Genomic DNA, 10,980 nt, shown 5'->3' with positions numbered 1-10,980 from the left:
TGCTCCAACAGAGGGCTGGAACTTCTCTTCTTGAAACCTGGACTTCCACAAAGGCCCTCTCCTCTGTGTGTCATGATCTAAGACAGTGTTTTCAGGGGTTTCCATGCAGCAGCTGAAAGGAGCTTGAGCTGCTTCACGGGCCACTGCAGGGTCCAGAGCTGGGACCGAGGTCTGTCTGCCTATTACCAGATGCATGGCTGGGTGAGACTCCCTCTGGGTCCCTTGCCATATGGTGCTGGATCCCACTTCTCCCACAAAGGCACTTTTGTCTATGGATGGATGCCAAAGCATTGTTAGTGCAGGAGTAGAAAAACAGGAGGTGTCTTCTTCCACCATGATGCTGATATCACTCTCCTTCTTTGAATTACAGAGATTCCAATTTGACTCAGTTTTTCAGAAGCCTGCTATTTGCCTACAATTCTCTACAACCTCAGACCCTCCCAGACCCACTCTATGAAGAACATAGAAAGAATGTTCTCAGATCTACTTACAAGGGGCAGGCAAATAAAAGCCAACAAATTGGTTCTGGTCATTCTGCTGGGAACAGAGGGCAGTGGACGTCTCATACATTCTGGTTTGGAAGCAAGACTTCTTGTTCTCTGTGGATGAATAAACAACAAGAAAAGAGAGCCTGTGGTAGGTAAATACATGCTTGATTCATCTGAAAAGATGATCTCCTCCCCTTCAACTTGAAGGTTAGTGTAGGGAGAGAGCATGGGTAGTTCCCACTGTTCACCTTCTCCCTTAATATTCAGAACAGAGAATCAGTTTTATTTCGGGTGGCAATTCAAGAAACTAAAAGATAAAATTCCTAACCCCTCTTGCACATAAGAGTGACCAGACCAAATTCATGCCAATGATGTCTGACAAGAAGTATGGAGTGGGGGTTTGTGGAGGCTGCACAGATGGAACTGACATAGATGGGAGGTTCAGCATTAGACACATGTGACAGCAATCCACAGGTGTTGTAGGTATTATCTCATATACACCTGACGATGTTCCTAGAAAGCTGTTTTGAGCACCATCCCCATTGTGCAGGTTGGGAGACTGGGGAGATCTTGAGAGGCACAGTGGCTTTTCCAGGACACAGAACTGGTAGGATAAAAGAGGTGTGACTTCAGCTCTGTCTCCTCAAAGCTGGCCACTGGTTCCGCTCCCAAGGAGCTGTGGGGAGGGTGGTGATGGATATTTGTGTACAGTGATGGAGATGACATGGGCAAGGAGGGAGAGTAGCCAACAGCCTAGCAGGGTCTTTGGGTGGGTCTGATTGAAGGAAGGGGCCAAGTAATAGAACCTTGAAGAAGTGACCTCACTTCCTCGGTGACAGCCCCCAACAGAACTTAGAACTCTGGTTACCAGGCACCCACATTGTAACCACAGCCTCCTGTCCAGTTCATTTGAGTGGAGACACTGGACACAGCAGGATGTTCTCGTGTTGTCCCGTGACTTTCCGAGGCTCTGGCCCCCGGAAAGCCAAGAATGAGAGCATGTTAAGTCGCTTTAGACATTGGCTCAGCCCTCACCTCGAATGTCTGTGGCCTTTTGGCAGGAGGAACCATCAGGTAACAGCATAGCCCAGGGCAGGCCACTCTAGGTCAGGCCACAACTGTGATCCCAAATGGACAGCCCCACACCCCTTGACCCTCATTGTGTGTGTGTGTGTGTGTGTGTGTGTGTGTGTGTGTGTATGTATGTGGGAGGTGGAGTTAGAGAAGGTAGTATGAGGAGGAACCACCCTGAGCAGGAGCAGGTAGCTAAATGGTGGAGATCTGGTGGTGTGTCATGTTCATACTGAAGATTTGGCTGCAGGAGAGGATGGTGAGTGCTGGGGACCAAGCTCTTCTACCCACATGTGAATCCCAGGCCATCGAGGTGTCATCACATTCCTTCCCTCATGGAGACTATGCAGATGCCCCTCTGTGCCTGAACTGTGGTGGGGTTTCCCTCTGTGGCAAAGTCCAGGCAGGCCCCTGATGCCTCCTGGCCTGACTTCTGGGCACTGTCACTGCAGAGCTGCACCAAAGTGATGGTTGAGGAGCTGGTAGATAGTTTCCAGTTCGCCATCTCCCTGGAGAGGACACAGGTGCACCAGTCCATCAATGAAGAGGGCTGGTCTGAGGTGAGTGTGGGTGCAGAGGGGTCTTCATACCCAGGACTCTGAGATGACCAAGGCACTACTAGAATGCAGACTCAAATCTGAGTCTCCCCTGGAACCCCCCAGGGTTTTCTCATTAGAGTGTTCCACAGTCTCACTCCCAAAGGAATCTGGACCTCCACTCCTTCCCACCAGCTACACAGGAGGGTAGAAAGTCACCTCAATCCTCCCGGTGGTTCACCATGATGTCATTGAGTGTATGTACCTCCTCCTCTCCCTCAGTGTGAGCATGAGTCCACCGTGAATTTCAATGAGGCCTGCAGGATGCGGGCCCTCCAGACAGGCATGATGGAGAAGCTGACAGAGTCCATCGCACCAGCTTTCCTGAGGAGGAACATCTCTAGCTTCACCACCTTCATGGTCAACTACTCGGCCTTAGACACATCCCACCAGGTCCTGGACCAGCTGTTTACTAGGTGAGTGGCCACTCCCTCCTCAGCACAGTGGTGACTCTGCCCCCTGCCAGCTGTGTGTCCTGGGAGTGTCACCAAATCTCTCTGAGCCTCAGTTTGCTCCTCTGAAAAGTAGGTTGGGAGAGGATAAATTTCATGGGGATCTTGTAGGAACTAATGGGATCAGCCATGGCGGGTGCTTACCTGGTGCCTGGCTCTGCAGAGAGGGCTGTGGACGTGCTGTGGTTGTTCATGTTGTTTATTTCTCTCTTCCCCGTGAAAAGTAGTCTGCCTCACCCATCTCTGAGATGCGGCCTTTCTGAATTTGGAAAAGCACATGGAAACCACCCTGTCAAGGAGTTGGAGAGTCCATCCAGCTGGTCCTGGTCCTTTTCCTTGGGGCAGCCAGTCAAGGATCTCTGGGGCAGCAGAGAGGCCCTAGGCCCACTCAGGTGTCTGGGATGGTTCTGGGTGGACTACATTCATTCAACCATGTAGATTAAGCACCTACTGCATGCAGGACATTTGGAGACAGTAAACTCAGTGAATGAAGGAGACACAATGCGTGGCCTCAATTTCCGTCTGAGAGTCAGACATTGACATTAGACATCATTCGCAGGTCTTGTCATCCACCGTCCATCCCAAGGGATGCCCTCATAGCCTCCTTGACATCTGGAGGCATCTCCCCTTATTCCAGCCAGGAGGGCAGAGCGCAGGACCACCTAAAAAAGTGAGTGGTCTTTGGGTCCAGAAGGGTGGCCTCCTGTCTCTGAAGAACAAGCTGTGGGGGGAGAGATGGAGGCTGTGGCTGAGGGGAGCCTGTCAGAAGCCGCATCTCACGCATCTTTTGATTCCCACGGGAAGGCAGAGGCCCGGTGGCTTCCACTCCAGGAGGACAGGAGTCAAAGAGCTATGGATGGGTGCCAGGACCCCTGGGAACCAGAGGGGTGGCTGGGCTGAGTTCTCCCCTAGAAACCCATTCCCACCACAGACCCATTTGAATCTGCCTCCCCTTCTCCAAATCTACCTCTTCTGACCACCGCCTCCAGGCCCAGAACAGGAGGTGTGTGAGGAACCTGGTCACAAATCTGTCTCAGTGCTCAATCCAGTTGCACAAGTGCATGGAGGGCTGGGGTGGGCTGTGTCCCAGACCTTCAGGAGAAGAGTGTCCGTGGGAAGAGAGTCACAACAGACTCTGTGTCAACCTGCTGGATAAGCAGGCCTGCCACTGCCAGGACAGCCTCACAGGGGTCAGGGCTGCCAGGTGGCTCTCACCTGGATGGAGCGGGGCAGGCATAGGGCCCAGACCCAAGCCAGGGTGCCTTGGGTGAGAAGTGTGGAGGGAAAGGCCAGGCCTCTGACTCTCTTGCCCCATTGTTTCCCCCAGTGCCATCTCTTCTCTGGTGGAAACCTGCCTGGACCCATTGCAGGATTTCTGGGAGCCCCTGCACTATCCCTGCTTCAGCATGAAGCTGGCCTCTCTGCATCTCAGCTTGCCTGGCTCGGGGCTGCAGGGCCACGCCTACCTTCTCCAGGTCCAGCTGGAGCATCCACGGCCCATTGAGGCAGAGCTGGAAGGTGAGGCGACTGCAGTCTTGGAAGACAAGTTGCAGAGTGTTCAGAGGCTTGGTTCACTTCAGGGCAGTGGGGTCTTTCCTGGCTTTGACAGGAACAGGGGAAGTCAGCTACTTGAGTGACACTGTTTCTTTCTCCTGCTGCAGTACCATCTCCAGAACTCCCTCCAGCTCCAGAGCCAGAGCAAGGGCCAGCTCCACGGCTAGATCCAGCTCCAGCTCTAGTTCCACCACCTGTGCTAGAGCTGGAGCCAGTGTCACCTCCATCAGTCCTTCCAGGGCCAGAGCCACCACCAACCTCAGCTCCAGCCCCAGTGTCAGCTCCTGAGCTGGAGCCAGCTGGACCACTGGCTCCAGGGAGAATCCTCCCTCCACCTGGAGAGATAACAGCAGAGCCAGATCCAGCCCCAGAGCCCACCTGCCCCTGGGATGTGACCACCAAGAACCTGCTGAGGGAGGAGAAGCCTGACTTCTTGGAGTTCCCTCCCCGGCTGGTGGCAGAGCAGTTAACACTGATGGATGTGGTGAGCAGCGGGGCTCTCAGGGCAGGTGGGGCCGGCCTTCCCTGTGCCATCAGCTGCCCCCGACCTGCCATTTCCTCATCCAGAATCCCATGATCTCGGTCCAACCTCTTGCTTCCCCACTTACCCTCATGTGACCTGAGCAGCCTTCTTAACTCCCAAGCCTTTGCTGTCCTCATGTGGACAGTAGGGATGGACTGTGAGAGCAGCTGCCATGCAGAGTGGCTGTGCAGGTGGAAGAGGTGGAGCAGAGAGGAAGTTGGGCAGAGTCTGCGCTTTGGTGGGGGAGGGGAGCACACGAAGTGCTGTCTCGTCCTTGGGTAGTTCACTCATTTGCCCAGGAGGCCTCAACAGCCTCAGCACTAATTGGGCACCTCATGTGTACATGACTACAAGGCAGACAAACAAAGCCCGTAGTTGTTGCTGCCTTGCGGGAATGTGCATCTGAAAGAGGAGTCAGACCCCAGGATGGTCAGAATGGGTGGAAGATGCCCCTAGAGATGGTCAAGCAGGAGCCGAGTTCTGGTGCTTGGAGGAAGTGAGACTGGGCGGCGAGCAAATGCCACTTCCCTGCGCCACAGTATCGGTTCCTGGGTCATCCTGTGCTGGGTGCCCTCAGGGCACACAGGCAACACCCAGGGACTCCACAAGCCTCAGGCCACATTCTCAGCTTCCTGAGCTCCAGCTCTCACCACTGACCCGGACTGGGACTGGGGGCTGCGGAAGCTGACCTGGGCTGTGGCAGGGCTGGGTGACACTCCCTGTCCTCCCCAGGAGCTCTTCAAGACAGTGAGGCCCCACGAATTCCTGGACTCCATCTGGTCCCAGTGTGACAACAGGGGCATTGAGCACCTGGCACCGACCATCCATGCCACCATGACCCACTTTAACAGAGTGGTCGAATGTATTGTCACCACCTGCATTGGGGACCCGAGCATGACAGCCCAGGACAGGGCCAGGGTGGTGGAGCTCTGGATCCAGGTGGCCAAGGTAAGATGTGGGAGGCCCTGGGAGCCCCTCTCTGGAGTCGGTGGAACTGCCCCTTCTGCTTTCTCAGCTCTCATGTTTGAAGTCCGTGGTCTGAGCCTTTGCACAATCCTTAGGCCCCTCCTGCCAGGCCTCGATGACCTGACTCCTGGTCCCAGTGGTGGGAAGCTCACCCCTTCCTGGGCTCCTCTCTTGGCTTGAGCTGAAATCCTCCTCCCTGGAAGTATTCCTCATCAGGTTCCAGCTGTGCCTTTCCCAGGTTCCCTGAGCCACTGTCTCATCCAGGACAGGAGACGTCAATGAGGCGACAGAAGCCAGAGGAAGCAGGGCTCCAGCTCCCCCTCACAGCTCATTCTCTTCCCTTCCCCAGGAATGCCACGGCCTGAGGAACCTTTCCTCTCTCCATGCGATCTTGTGGGCTCTGGAGGGCCCCTCCATTAAACGTTTAAAAGAGACGTGGAGACAGGTGTCCAGGTGGGTAGGCCTCTCTGCATGCGAGCACCACCTGGGTGGACCAGACACCCCCCACAGGGCTGGCATTGCCCTTCAGTCAGTTGGGACCCCCTGGCAGACAGCAAACCCTGGGGATAGGGTCTGACCTGGTTGGCAGGCTTCAAGTCTTTCTGAAAACTTAGGCCAGTCGTTCTGCCTCAGGAATCAGTTTCCCTAAGTGACAGATCATGGCTTGAACCAAATTGAAGATTTTCAAGTGTTTGCAGCAACAGAACTCTCTGTCCACATGAAATTAAGACTGTTTAAAACACATCTGCTGAGAAAATAAGAGAATGGAGGCCCCAGGTGACAATAGGAGAGCCCCCTCCTCAGTCCCAGACACCTCAGGGCTCAGACGACACAGTGAAAATGCTCATCCAGGCTGTCTGGATCTTCTGGGTTTTCAAACAAAAGGGATTTACCCTCAAACCACTCCACAGTGTTTCTTTCCTTTTTTCCCTCCTCAGGAAGAACTGTCAAATAGTTAAAAAGATCTTCCAAACATGCCACCGGGAGAGCAGGAAGCTTCTCAAGGAGGTGAGTGGAGTCTGGAGATCTGGAAGGATGGGAGGTGAGGTGGGGAGGGACCAGGCAGGATGTGCTTTGGTAAGTTTTTCACTTAAGGTTCCCCGAGAAATAATGGTCTGTCTTATCCAGCTGGAGAGGAAGCGGGGGTGTGAGCTGCAGGGTCAGGTGGGGACTGTTTGGGGCAGGAGGCCTTGGTCACGGGATACAGTGGTGTCGCCTGGACTGTTGCAAGAGGTGAGGAGGTGGCAGAATGAGCAGGTGTCTGGCTTCCATGCAGACCCATCAGCTGGCCCTCACCATCCTTCAGGCTGGCGGGTGGATGGAGTGGGTGGGGGTTCCTTTCTTCCTAAAGCAGCCCAGTCTGTCCTCAGGAAGCCAGGCCCCTGCTGCTCCTTCTGTCTTCACTGCAGCTCGCAGGGGAGGGCACTCAGGCCTTGTCGACAGAGGGGCTGCACAGCCTTGGGCCAAATGGTGGATCTGGGACAGAACTGTGTGCTCTCTGGGACTGTGCACTCTAGCCCGATAGTGGTCACTGCTGACAAACCAGTGAGTCTCCCCCGGTGCCTTGTCGACAAGGATACGCCCCAGATGGCAATGAGAATTATCAGGGAACCTACAGATTCTTAATGGACCTTCCTGACAGATTCTTAATGGCCTCCATCGAGGCCCTGGCAGGAGGGGCCTAAGGATTGTACAAAGGCTCAGACCACAGACTTCAAACATGAGAGCTGAGAAAGAAGAAGGGACATTAGAAGTTTCCAAGTGAAAAAGGATGCAAATGTCACCATTACCCAGTGCCGTGGTCAACTCCTACACTGTCACTCAGATGTGGCACACGAGGGTCCCCTTCCTGAGTGAGTGAAGGAGGAGTTCTGTGCAGGGAGATCCTGAGGGGATCCTAGGGAGCTAAGGACTTTGGCATGGCCTCAGGGCCAGCCTGGTCTCAGAGAATCCCAGGGGGCTGGAAAACACAGAAGCCACTTGCATGGGACCCCGAGACACCTTGTGCCTCTCCATCCATGGCTCAGGTTGACTGAGGGCCTCAACAAACCCCGAGAGTCCAGAGGACAGGACATTGGTCCGAGGTGTGTCTGGAGGAAGAGTGAAGGCCGGGGGCCAGGGCCTCTGGCTGGGAGGGGGAGCGGTCTCTTCTGTGGGCCCCTGAGCAAGTCACTGCCCCTCTGTGGGCCTCGGTCTCCTCATCTGGGAAATGGAGAGAGATGATCTGTGGTGCAGGCCTCACAGGGGTGATGAGGTACAAGGGGGAGAGGAACGTGCAGGAGCTTTGTGCTCCTCCTCCTCGATGGGGGAGGGGACAGCACTGGTGACAGTCAGATGATACTGAGTCCTCAGGGGACCCTGGGATGCATGGGGAGTCCTCCTCACACTTTCCTGATGAGGAGAGAGGCTTAGGGACCTGGGCAGGCCTGAGGGCACAGAGAAGGGAGTGTTGGAGCTGGGAGTGATCTAGCATCAGGGCACCCTGGAATGGGAGCAGCCATAGACACCAGATGGCCAGGGTCCAAGATCAGGGGCCTGGGAGCCATGGGGAAGGGAACATGGCCTCCCTGAGCCTGTCCTTGACCCCGCAGGAGGTGATATCTGTGAGGGCCACCCTGCAGATGGACCCCCAGGGAGCCCAGGAGAGACAGCAGCAGCAGGTGAGGTGGCCTGAGGGGGAGGGTCTTAGGTGTCAGAGGAGAGGTCACTCACCTCACGGCTGGAGGCCTCCCTAAGAGAGGGGTCCCTCCTCCTGCAGCCCAGCTCCAGGAGCCCAAGAGCCTGAAAGGCCTGCCCTGGAAGTGACCAGGAGGAGGCCTGGAAGGGCTGGGCCCAGGATGGGTTAGGGAGGGGAGGGGCAGGGACCACATACCCTGGGATTTGCCAAAAGCCGCCCCTGGGAGGTGACTGGGGAAGTTGGGTGGCCCTGGAGGGGGCAACTGGGGGGAGGCCGCTGAGGGTCCTAGGCTGTTCTCTGTGGGAGTCTGTGGTGGGCAGGAGGCTGGGGTGAAGGGATTTGGGGGAGGGTCCATGGGGGCACCTGAGAGGAGGGACTCATCTCACCACTCCCACCCTGATTTCACAGGGTGTTGTCCCCTTCCTGGGCATGTTCCTCTATCACCTGAAGCTGCTGGACATTGGGATGGAGGATGATCTGGAAGTGAGTGAGTCTGGAGGTGGGGCCAGGGAGCAGGATCCTGAGGTTTGGGAGGCGAGAGCCCTGCACTGGGACCTGAGCTCTCAGTACCTGGCAAACCTCCTCTCATGAGAGCCCCATGGCCACCCCTGGGAGTTGGGCAGTCAGACCCATCTTAGCAATGTGTCAATAGACGCTCCGCATAAGCCCCCCACCAGTCTACCTGGGCTGGGGAAGCTCATAGCTGCCTGCCTGCAGAGCTGCAGGATGCTGTGTCTGAGATGGATTCAGCCTCCCCCTCAGGCCCTGCCCCTGGGGGAGTGCCATCAGCCCCTGCAAGTGAGGAAGCACTTCTGTGTTCCAGCTGTCCCTTCCTCCCTGAGGCCTCAGTCTCCCCGTCTGTCATGAGAGAGGGTGTGCTACATAAGGTCTCTGGCCTCAGCTCCCCTGTCCCTCCTGCTCTGGAGCCCAGAGCCTGGCCCAGTGTCAAGTTCTCTTTGTGGAAGGTCTGCCCTCTGCTGGACCCTCACATTCCTGCAGGCTGAGAAGGGGTGGGATGGGGGTTGGTTCTGGGCTTAGGGGGCTGTTTCTGATGGACATTGGCTGTCTCCCTTCCAGGGAAATCGGGTCAACTTTCAGAAATGGTGTGACGTGAGCAGCTACGGGGAGGGTGGGGATGTGGAAATCAGAGACCTCCCCTGGCAAGACTTTCTCTGGCCTCATCCCTTGGGTCTAACATTTATTGGGAGAGTCAGATCCACAAAGCTGGGGATCCCATCACGTTGGCGGGTGTGGGAGGGACTGGCATCAAGGACACCTTCCTGGATGAGGAACTAATTCAAGCCAAGCCAACTGTGAGGACAGGCAAGTCCTGAATGGAGTGGGAAGGAAGGAGGGTTCCCGAGTGAGCACAGACCCCAGACCAGATCCTCACTCCACACAAGTCCCTGGCAGCGTTCCCCACCCAAGCCCTGTCTGCATCCTGTCCTTCCTCCCAGAAATTCAAACTCATCCGGAGGATCCAGCTGCTCCAGCAGGCTGCAAATGCATATGACCTGGAGCCCGACGAGCGATTTGGGGCCTGGTTCCAGGCCATGGAGCCCATCAGTGTCCATGAGAGGTGAGGGGGACAGGAGTTGGGTGAGGGCAGGACAGACTATCTCTGATGGCCAGCTCCAGAGCCTGTGGCCTGGCTCGCTGATCAGCCTCAGAACTCGTAGCGTGGTGACCCATGGGGCACCAGGACTCAGCTGCTGGCAGGCTCTGGGAGGGGCACCTGAGGTGTGGCTCCTGGTAGCTCACAGGTCCACTCTGTCCTGTAGCTACTGGGTCTCCTGCCGGCTGGAGCCCGCACACCAGAAGGCGAGCAAAATGCGGCTCTTCAGGAGAAAGAGGAACCGGACATCCTCCAGTTCAGGGCCGAGTGAGTGTTGGGACCAGGAGCGACTGAATCCAGGGGCTCAGTACAGCTTCGGGCTAAGCATGGGCCTCGATCCCAGCTCCACTGCTGAGCAGGCCTGGGACAGGCCGCTCCCCTCTCCTCTCTGGGATTCAGTTGCATCCACTGAAATGGGTGATGCTAAATGATGCCTCCTGCATCAGGGACAAACGGGGTGCTGTTGATGGACTGAGCACTCGGTACAGGGTTTGAATCAGAGTGCAGTGGGGCAGGGAGTTGTGCCATGAATCACAGGGAGGGACCTCAAAATAGTCTGTTTCTTCTCTTCAGCCACCATGCCCTTGGTGATGAGCCGTCACACTCTGGAGACCACAAGTGCAGCTCCTCCTGACCAGCAGGGACACTGGGACCCTCGGGGTGCACCGGGCCAGCTCTTGCCACCCTGAGTGAACGAGGACATCCTAAGACTTTCCCTGGTTTCCCCTAAAGACCCAGAGGGAGGGCACCACCCCCTCCAATTCCCTGACATCTCCATGCCAGCCACTGTTAACCCATTGGGGAGGAGTGATATTATTTCTTTAATAGTAAATGGTAGATTTGACTCTTACGTTATATCCTGTTTCTGTCACAGCCTGGGTGTTGTGGTGTGGTTCTTTCACTTCTTATGCTCATGTAAATGAGACACAGAATCTCACTTTCCTCCTTGAATTAACTTGTGTATGGTCACAGCTTATTGTATGTGGGAGAAGGGAGGAGGGCCAGCCTCCTCCCTGGCTACTGAATGTAACCCTCAAG

At 55.8% G+C, this 10,980-nt stretch overlaps 2 long non-coding RNA genes across 2 annotated transcripts; both read left to right on the top strand.

Moving 5' to 3' along the window:
• The first annotated feature begins 2,519 nt into the window (after positions 1 to 2,519).
• Positions 2,520 to 3,963, top strand: LOC131403097 (uncharacterized). Its single transcript, XR_009219221.1, has 3 exons — positions 2,520 to 2,571; positions 3,167 to 3,277; positions 3,935 to 3,963. It is a non-coding gene; the product is annotated as an uncharacterized LOC131403097 (long non-coding RNA).
• A 2,105-nt stretch (positions 3,964 to 6,068) lies between these two features.
• LOC131403096 (uncharacterized) lies at positions 6,069 to 8,323 on the top strand. The gene is made up of 3 exons (XR_009219220.1): positions 6,069 to 6,103; positions 6,589 to 6,658; positions 8,242 to 8,323. It is a non-coding gene; the product is annotated as an uncharacterized LOC131403096 (long non-coding RNA).
• Positions 8,324 to 10,980: the final 2,657 nt, after the last annotated feature.

The sequence above is a fragment of the Diceros bicornis genome, unplaced genomic scaffold (genome assembly GCF_020826845.1).
Source record: "Diceros bicornis minor isolate mBicDic1 unplaced genomic scaffold, mDicBic1.mat.cur scaffold_55_ctg1, whole genome shotgun sequence".
NCBI classification, from domain to species: Eukaryota; Metazoa; Chordata; class Mammalia; order Perissodactyla; family Rhinocerotidae; genus Diceros; species Diceros bicornis.
This window is presented reverse-complemented; position numbering and strand designations above follow the sequence as displayed.